The sequence below is a fragment of the Rhyacophila brunnea genome, unplaced genomic scaffold (assembly GCF_057557595.1).
Source record: "Rhyacophila brunnea isolate RB1 unplaced genomic scaffold, BYU_Rbru_1.0 scaffold_8, whole genome shotgun sequence".
In the NCBI taxonomy this organism is placed as follows: Eukaryota; Metazoa; Arthropoda; class Insecta; order Trichoptera; family Rhyacophilidae; genus Rhyacophila; species Rhyacophila brunnea.
In genome coordinates this window covers 26,562,659-26,572,572 of record NW_028233350.1, presented here as the reverse complement: position 1 = coordinate 26,572,572, position 9,914 = coordinate 26,562,659, and the positions used below count along the sequence as shown (strand labels likewise).

At 33.7% G+C, this 9,914-nt stretch overlaps 1 protein-coding gene across 1 annotated transcript in view; it reads left to right on the top strand.

Moving 5' to 3' along the window:
• Positions 1–9,914, top strand: part of LOC147064082 (nose resistant to fluoxetine protein 6-like) — a 47,919-nt gene that overhangs the window by 789 nt on the left and 37,216 nt on the right. The window lies entirely within an intron of this gene.

The following is a 9,914-nucleotide window of genomic DNA, read 5'->3' as shown; positions in this document are numbered from 1 at the left end:
CTTATCAATCGATTTAAGTATTTCAATATGTGTTATAATTAAATGAAAAACAGATTGCAGATTATGAAAGACTAAGTTTGCACCTTAATTTAATTGATAATTATCGTTGTTATTTTTAGTGGCAATTAAAAACAGCTGCTGTAAAATAGGCGTACGTTGAATGGTTTCATTTTATCATTACATAGGTATAAAGATTATTTGGTACAAGTCGGTTATAGGGAAGCTAGGCGGGGACCGTGCTAATTGTAATGGCCGATTTTGGCAAAATTCATGAATCTCAAGAATATAAACCTAACATAACCTAACTTAACATAACCTAAACTAACCCAACCTAACAAAAAATCCAGTATATCGGCTATTCTCCAAATGTGTTTGCCGCTGGCTTCCCCATAACCGACTTGTACCGATTATGTTTATCATTCAAATGTAATGTTGAATTATAATTATATCAAAATTATAGAAGCGATTTTTCAAAAAGTTTTTTACAATCTTAAAAACTGTTGTAAAGCTTCGCAATTATCATAATAGCGTTACACAGAAATGATAAAATGTGTTTTAGTTGTAGGTTTATCTTTTAATTTAAAGCAATATTAATTTTTCTTTTTAGATAAATACGAATTGATTTCTAAAGCAATTTTAAAAGATAATAATTGTGTACGTGTTTTGGAATTTTGTTCTTAGTTTTCTGTAAATAAATAAATTATAGTCAGGGAAAATTTTTCCTGAACAATTTTTCATCATTGCGTAGGAATATAGCATTTCAATAAAAAACAAAAAATAGTTTTTAAAGATGTAAATAGTATAAATGTTTTTTTATTTTAGAAATCTCTTTATTAGAGGATATCAAACAAAAACACAAATAATACTCTGTTAATTGATTATACTGACTAAGTGCATTAAATGAGAAGTATCTTGGCAAAATACAATAAAATTAATGTACCAATGCATTGATTGATGTATTGCCTGCCGTACGAATTTTCGTTAAAAATATTTCCCAATAGTTTGATAGTCTGTCTAGCGAGAGAGATAATGTGCCAGTGTGTCATTTATTTGCATCCAACATACAATGCAAACAAACTATGTCCTATTTGAAAGATTTACAAGATAGCAGATGATTTCATTCAAGAGGAGAAAATAAGATATCACGAATGCTATATCTATAATATGTATCTCTCCCACTGTGTTGGAAATCTATAAATATATATATTTTTAATAATATGTGCGATAAAATTAATAAACTATGCTGATATTTCAGTCATCTCCATAATGATACTCGTATTAAGAAACTCGGTCGATGTGAATTATACATTTCATGATATAGTTACCTATAGTAAAATATGATAAAACGGAATTGGAAATTTAGTATTAGTCTTATAAGTTATTTTTTTTTTAAATTTTCACCTATGCTCGTTTGATATGTGCAATGTTAGGATCATTATAATATAGTCGTATTGCAAAAAAATGCATAATTTTGAAACACTTAACTTGCAACAATATGTGTTAAAAAATCACACGAATCATAGAAGGATCGATAATTGAAAGGGGAGGTAGGTTTCTGAAGTTTTAAAAAATAATTTATGTATTTTCTTCGAGTAATTATTAAGTATTAAAGAATACAACATTCTCGTATATATTCAGTATTGAATAAAAAATAATATTACTGCCATTCTTTGCAAGTACAGGAAAGTCAAAAATAAATATTTGGCTAACGCCGTGATGTCGGTTAAAATTGAATTTAATGTCTTTACCAAAGTCGATCACTTTCGATCGGTGGAATGTGAAGTACCTCAGATAATACGTAAAAACTTATGTAGTTATTAGAATTCGCATGAATCATAGAGGGATAGATAGCTTAAAGGCGAGAGCACTCAACCGATAAGTGGCAGATGTGATTTCCAGCCCCTCTCGGATAATTTTTTTCTAATACACAATTTTTGATTTCGTTTGGGTATGGCTGGTGCAACAATTAATTCGATACGGAATTTCTGGAATTTTCTTCTAACTGTAGGTACCTTGGTAAAAACTAAATGTCGTTGTTTAAGGCTTGAATTCTGACGTTACTGCTTTACGGTAGCGAGCCATGGCACTTGACAAAGGTTCAGAGCAACCGTAAACTGATCATCGTGAAGAGATACTTGCGGTGTACACTAGGTGTGCGATCGAGTAGTATGACTTTAAAAGTTACAAGGAGTTAAGAGAGTGTACGATAAAGCCTCTCGTCACATTGAAAGTAAAGAAGCGACATTGGACGCTCGGTCACAAGAGAGTCTCAAGCTGGCTTTCCCTTTCTTCAAGTCAACCGGATTCCAACTTCCTGTAAGGCCGTTAAATATAATTTACAACACGATGTATACGGCGGATTAACGAGATGCTGGTATGACCCGAAAAGACTAGACGGAATTCTTGGATGCGCCGTGTGATGTTTATATTCTCTGACTAAGGAGCGAGCATGGATTGAGAAGAAATAAGAAGATAAATGTATCCAAATCGTTTAATAATTAGATACGTGAAATAAAAGAATTGTTTAAATATGTTTTGTTAATTTCAACTGAAAAATAAAATAAATCTATTATACGAGGGTGGGTCAATAATTCCTTAGAAAAAAGCATTAAAACAGTTTTTATTTTTGTATTTTTTTTTTATTTCTCAACATAATCTCCTTGGAGCTCAATACACTTGGTTAGACGTTTCTCAATTTTTTTTAAACCGTCAGAAAAATAAGTTTTCAGAAGGTCCTCAAAATAAGCATTTGTCCGATCGATGACTTCTTCATTTGAAAAAAAACGTTGTCCACTTAGCCATTTTTTTAAGTTTGGGAAAAGGAAAAAGTCACTGGGGGCTAAATCTGGCGAATACGGTGGGTGGTCGACCAATTCGAACTTCAATTCTTCAATTTTAGCCATTGATCGTAAACATGTGTGAACACGGGCATTGTCCTGATGAAAGAGGATTTTTTTCCTGTTTAAATGAGGCCATTTTTCTTCAATTTCGTTTTTTAGCTGGTCCAATAAAGATGCATAATAATCCCCTGTTATTGTTTTTCCTTTTTCCAAATAGTCAACGAAAATAATTTCACGTGCATCCCAAAATACAGTAGCCATAACCTTACCAGCTGATTTTACGGTTTTCGCCTTCTTTGGACATGGTTCGCCTTTCGCAATCCACTGCTTTGACTGTTCTTTCGTCTCGGGAGTATAGTAGTGTATCCATGTTTCATCTACAGTCACAAAGCGACGAAAAAATTCATCCGGATTGCGTTGCATGAGCGACAACAGGGCTTTAGAGGCCACCACCCTATTGCGTTTATTGTCGACTGTGAGCAAACGCGGCACCCATCTTGCAGAAATTTTTTTCATGCCCAATTTGTCATGTAAAATAGAAATGACGCTACTTTTTGAGATCCCTGTAACCTCAATTATCTCACTCAACTTTAATCTTCGGTCACTTAACACCATATCGTGGATTTTATTGATCATTTCTGGTGTAGTCACCTCTACAGGACGTCCTGAGCGTGGTTCATCCTTTGTTGATGTACGACCACGTTTAAATTCATTTAACCAGTTATAAATAGTTGCAAGTGAAGGAGCAGATATGCCGTGAACTAAATCCAACTCATTTTTTATTTCCTTTGCTGTTAACCCTTTTATATTAAAATGTTTAATAACAGCTCTAAACTCAATTTTCTCCATTTTCCATTTTTCCATTTTCCACAAGCAAATTTTTTTTTTAAATGTACGAAAAACACACAACAACCCGACCAATCTGATTGAAACTTCGCAGCATACTGAATCGGTAGTGCCGCTGCATGAAAACAAACCGCTTACAGTACTAGTCGCGCCACTTGTCGGCTTTTCTAAGGACTTATTGACCCACCCTCGTACCTACCAACTAAAAATTCATTCTTACTATATCTACTATAATTAACTACATACACAGAAGGATTTTGTAAACATCGAAACATCTACTTCGGCAGTAATGTAACTTATGTAACCGATGATCAAATGGGCCTTTACAGAGTGGAGGTTGTATTCACAGATTTTTGTTTTAACGAGAAATAGATGTTAACCACTTGCTAGACATGTCTGGATCAAAACACACATTGAAAAGCAACATGCTAAGGATTTGAATCCGGGACCCACGACATTATAAGCCTATACATTACTGTTCGGATCGTGGAATAACTAATTTTATGGTTACTCCTAACTCTTAACCCATGTTTACATACTTTTACGAATTTTACATTTACTTGTTGTTTTATAATATATATATATATATAAAGCAATAAAATACAAAATTTAGAATGTCGAGGTACTTCAGTTTCGTAGGTCATGTTATTTCATTATAAATTCGTGAGTGTATGCGTGGTTTTAAAAATAATGTATCCGTAAAAAATATTCCATCAAGGTTACGGATGTATCCACATCACATCGACGGGCCTGAGCGGGTTATTCCATTTTTTTGTTTGTAAACAATACTGCATTGTTACTTTTGCCTTATATTCCCAGGTAATAAGTAATTTATATATAATGCTACGAGGATCAATGTGCAGTAAAACATAATAAGTCAGTCAAGGGTACGCATGAACGTTTCCGCCACTTATGCATAATAAATGTTATAGCTAGGTACTATAATGTTTCATAAAAATTTGTTTGATGAAAAAAGATTTTAAAAGTGTACTTTACGAACACTTTATAACGAACAGGGTTGCCAACTTTTTCTGAGATAATTACCTGATTTCTTCAGCTTTTCCACCACAAAAGTCGAGAGATTTTCTTAGTTCTTCCTTCGAATTATTTTCTATCAATTTTATTGTAAAACGATATATGACCATTTTTTTCGATTCCATAAAAAAATAATGAGGTCGGCTTTTCTGCCCATAATTAAAATTCCATTCACAATAATTTTGCTAGGTTATACCTAAATATCGCCCCGACCCACCTCTTCTGAAAAAAATCAGATTGCATCTGACCACACAACCTTCAATCAATACAACCATTTTTTCGACTTATACGTGGTGTGAATGAGAACTCTGCCATTCTTGGTAGTATTGACTTGTGTGTCCCTGATAACTATTTTAGAAATCGGGAGCATCAGTTGTTTGTTCTCCCGAGGAGCAGAACTAACCTGCCATTGGTGATGCCGATTGGGAGGGCAATAACTCTGTTTAACCAAATCGCTTCGGATGTTGATATATTCCATCTACGTGAGGATGAGTATAGGTGGACGTTATTATATATATTATTAAAATAGGGTCTGCTTAACTCATCCGGTGTACTTCCTTGAACCTATATATTTTTTTTGTATTTACACATTTATACTGTAGAATAACTTAATACTGATCTATCTCTTTTGTTATGTACCTAATATTGTTTTAATAATATTTCGTTATTTCTAAATGTCATGTTGTGAACGTCTTAAACTTATAATTTGTAATGTCCACAATATGTAAAAATAAATGAATTGAATGTCAAAAAAAACCATTTTGTTCGGATATCTCCAAAAACTACCAAACCAATATTGATGAAACCTGTATATGGATTATAGTTGGTATCAACCTAGTGAAGTTTCATTTTCTTCTGGTAAGTACTTCAAACGTGGGGTCCCCATACAATCTTTTTTAAAAAAAGACGTTTAATAACTTTTTGATACGTAACTATTCTATCAATCTGATCCTCATGATCGGTTTCTCGATGGAAATTCGATAAAATATGGACATCGTCATTTTTTTTCTTAAAACTTTACATTAATTGATTTCTCACCATAAATTATATTTTTTACTATAATTTACGGTTAGGTTTTTAATATCGACTTTTTAAGTTAAAAATGGGAGAGTATAAAATAAAATAAACAAATTTATGTACCTAAATATATATTAACATGCAAAGAAATATTTTTACGAATTGGTGTCATTATGATACTCGTATCAGAATAAGAATAGGATTAAGATACATTTTAAATGTAAAATGATAAACACGTCGTGTATACGTCATCGTCATAGATCATTTCACCAGTGACAATAAAATTCCATTATCTATAATTCTATATAATAGAAAAATTGTAATGTTAACCCTTTGATCAACGTTTTGAGTATCTCCATGATACATAAGCACAGACTATAGTTGTCTGTCTGTTAATTATTCCGTTATAGCCCAAAAGCTACTGAATCGATATTTATGAAACTTGCACAATTTATATACTGCATCATTGGTACTAATTTTTTTTATCCTTTTGGTAAACTTTTATCTCATTTACGGTTCTGAAGTTACAAGAAAAAACTCCTCTAAAATAGCGATGTGAAGTGGTGAAATAGCAGTGGTGGACTGGAAAGTAATGGTATGGTATGCATACAAGCTAAGGTGCGCGCGCATATATATAAAATATTGTCGAATAACAATAAGTATATGTGTGTCGCTACATTTCAAAATCAGCCAAGTCCACCTTTAGGTATTTTTTTACTTTTTTTGAATTGCTGAAGAACTACTGCTTTCTAACACTTCTGCTTTATCAAAATGTGAAATTTATTAATTTTAAATATTCTATACTCGAAATAATATAAACTTTCACCCTTGTGACTGTGTATTTGAGAAAACAAAAAGCTGTTTTTCTCCTATTCATGTATTATGGACTTGGCTGATTTTGAAATCTAGCGACACATGTATTCTAAATACCAGTATAGATCCAACCGTTGTCAATCTTGTCGATTTCAAAAACTTATAACGTATTTAATGCAGAATACAATAAAAGAGCAGGATCGTGAGATTGCACCAAGCGTGTACAGTAGTTACCTATAAATAAGTGAAGTCAATTTTCCATCCTAAGCGGATCATAAAGGCCTCCACAGAGGAGATTGTATCAAAATACTTTTTATGAGGATTGTTAGCCATTTGCCCAATTTATTGGGTCATTTAGTGTAAATGTAATTGAAAAAAACAGCAACGAATTTTTCAAATTCTAATTAAAAGTTGCAACCCGTAGGGGTTTAAACTAACTGGGTATATACCTACTACAATAACCCGATGTGCGTCGGTCAACGTACAGTGTCGGTCGCGATTGCCTGTTGTAGATAGATCCAGCCTTTACTTTTCTTAGAATGTATAGACAAACCTATTATGATCGACCACAGCGATGCGGCGATCTATTTTAGTCGTTTTGACACGACAAGGCAAAAGCGAGAGTCGATTGTTAGACAGGTCAGTGAGACTTGCCTTCTGACTGACAAATAAACTTATTTGCATAGTTTTGTTACCTCACACACTATTTAGGATACAATATCAACATAATCGATATCCTGCCGCCATACGAGCGAATGAATCATCATTAAAAATGTTGCCAAGAGAGAATAATATAATATTAAAGTACATATTATACTAAACTAAACAGTAAATTGTTTGAATAAAAATAATTACAATTATGCTTGGCAATTGGAAGCGTTACGTATGTTTTATATTAAAAAAAACCACGCTCAGAAGACAGCTGTATTAATTCAAACGTACTTACATTAATATTTTGTTGTATGTTATACGGATTGCGCACACTCGAAGTCTTATACAAAATACTGTTGCAGTTTACGTGCATGTAAAACGCATGCAAAAACCAATTCACAATAAAATAATCACCAGCTCAGTTTTTAACTCAAACATCTTCTTCTTGGTCGTGCACTCATGGCTGAGGATCGTGACCACATTTAAATTTCGACATCCTTTGAGCGACCAAGACTTTCGATCCCTCTCGATCTTCCGCTTCTCTCAGGGCAGAATGGATGGTGCCCCCCAGTCAGCTCTTTCACTTGGTCGCTCCATCGCGCAGACGCTCTTCATCTGCTTCGCCTTCCCTGGAGGCTACCCAAAACTACCAGTTTCCCCAGGTTGTCCAGTCTGCGCCTGGCAATATGTCCAAAAAACTGCAGAATTCTTCTCAGACATATCGTCGAGAGCCGTTCCTTTATCTTCAGTCTCTGGATGATAGAATGGTTCGTCCTGTGCTCCGTTCAAGAAATGCGAAGCATTCGGCGCCAACACCACATCTCAAAGGCATCAATTGCCTTCCGTTCCCTTGCCTTCAGGGTCTACGACTGGACTCCGTATAGAAATATCGAGAACACTAATGTTTGCACAAGCATCATTTTTGTGGAAATCGAAATTCCCCGATCCTTCCATACAGTGGTAAGGCGTGTCATCGCATTTTTTGCAATCTGTGTGCGCCTTCTTATTTCCGCTTCGCATCCGCCCTTTCCACTGATGGTCGATCTAAGATATACAAACTCTCGACTGTTTCGAGGTTTTGGAGTGTACTTGGTGTTGGTAGAAGGTTGGCCCGATCAACAACCATTAACTTGGTCTTATTCCTATTAATAAGGAGGCCCTATTTGCGACTCTCTTCCTCTACCCGGTGTAGGAGCTCTGTGAGTTCTCTTTCATCAGCAGCGATTAGTGTGGTATCATCTGCGAATCTTAAGTTGTTTATTTTCTGGCCACCAATTGTTATTTCGCCTTGCCAATGATCTAGAGCTCTTCGCATTATATGCTCTCCATATATATTGAATAACTGGAGAGATAAAACACATCCCTGACGAACTCCCTTCTCGGTTCGGAAACTCTCAGAAAACGCACTATTTACTCTTACCTTTGTGTGGCTATTGTTATATAAGTTTTTGATAAGACAGGTAAGGTGTGATGGAACCCTCATTTCCAGAAGTACCTTCCACATACAGTTCTATCTTACGCAGTCGAATGCCTTCTGATAGTCAATAAAGCATAACATCATAGGGGTATTAAACTCTCTGCATTTTTCAATTAGTTGTCTGATGTTCAGAATTTGTTCTCGAGTTCCCCAACTCAAACATATCAACATATTATTAAACTTATCGATAACTCCTTCATTCCTTTCAGTCCAGCGCTTCCGTTGTATACGTTTATTTGTTAACGTGGTCATTATATCGACTGTGTTTAGGAAAAAGGGCGTAACCCTCACAGAACAATTTTCACAGGAGAGGCAAAAAACGTTTTTTGAGAAATTTTAGTTTAATATTTGTTTAAATAGGCACAGACATTGGGTGCAAGATGATTGATGATTTGGTGTAATATATATAATAATTCAGCATTTGCGGCTTACTTCCTTTTTATAGAACGTGTATTTAGTTGTATACATTGTTAATATCTAATAAAAGCACTTTTCGAAAAATCGAGGGTTACGCCCTTTTTCCTAAACACAGTCGATATATTTACTTAAAATTTAAACTTTAAGCATAAAGTCAATAAAGATATTACAACATTATCTAATAAATAATTACAAGATAAAAAGAACTTTTTATATACCACGTTTTTAAATTTTCTGTTGAATCTTGAACTTGACAATTCTATGTATTACTTAATAAATATTTTTTTGTACTTGATAAAAATACTGAATAAATATAGAATACTGAAATGTCATTTTGACATTTCATATTGATTTCCGTAGTAACACACCTATATATTAATAATTTAGTTGCTAGGACCCCAGACCCCTAGCAACCAATAATGGTGTCGAAATAACTTTTCATAGAAAACAGAATTAACTGAAAATGAATTCAATTCTACTTAAATATGGCTAAAAGTATTAAAAAAATGCATTGTCATCGTGTTCTGATATATTCTAAAAGTTTCAGTTGTCTAGCTAGTCGGGAAGTTAGTTAAACAATATTTGTATTGGACAAACAAGAAAAAATGTGTACTGGACAAACAAGAATACGAGCTAATAAAAACGTGGTATTAAAATAGAAGTTATATCCACATACTTTATATTGTATTACTATTATATATTATTCAAGGAATATCATATGTAGAACTTTACATACTCAATAAAAATTATGAATATAATGCAAAATAATTAGTAGGATTCCAATCTTTACTTTTATATCAACTATTTCGATGAGACCT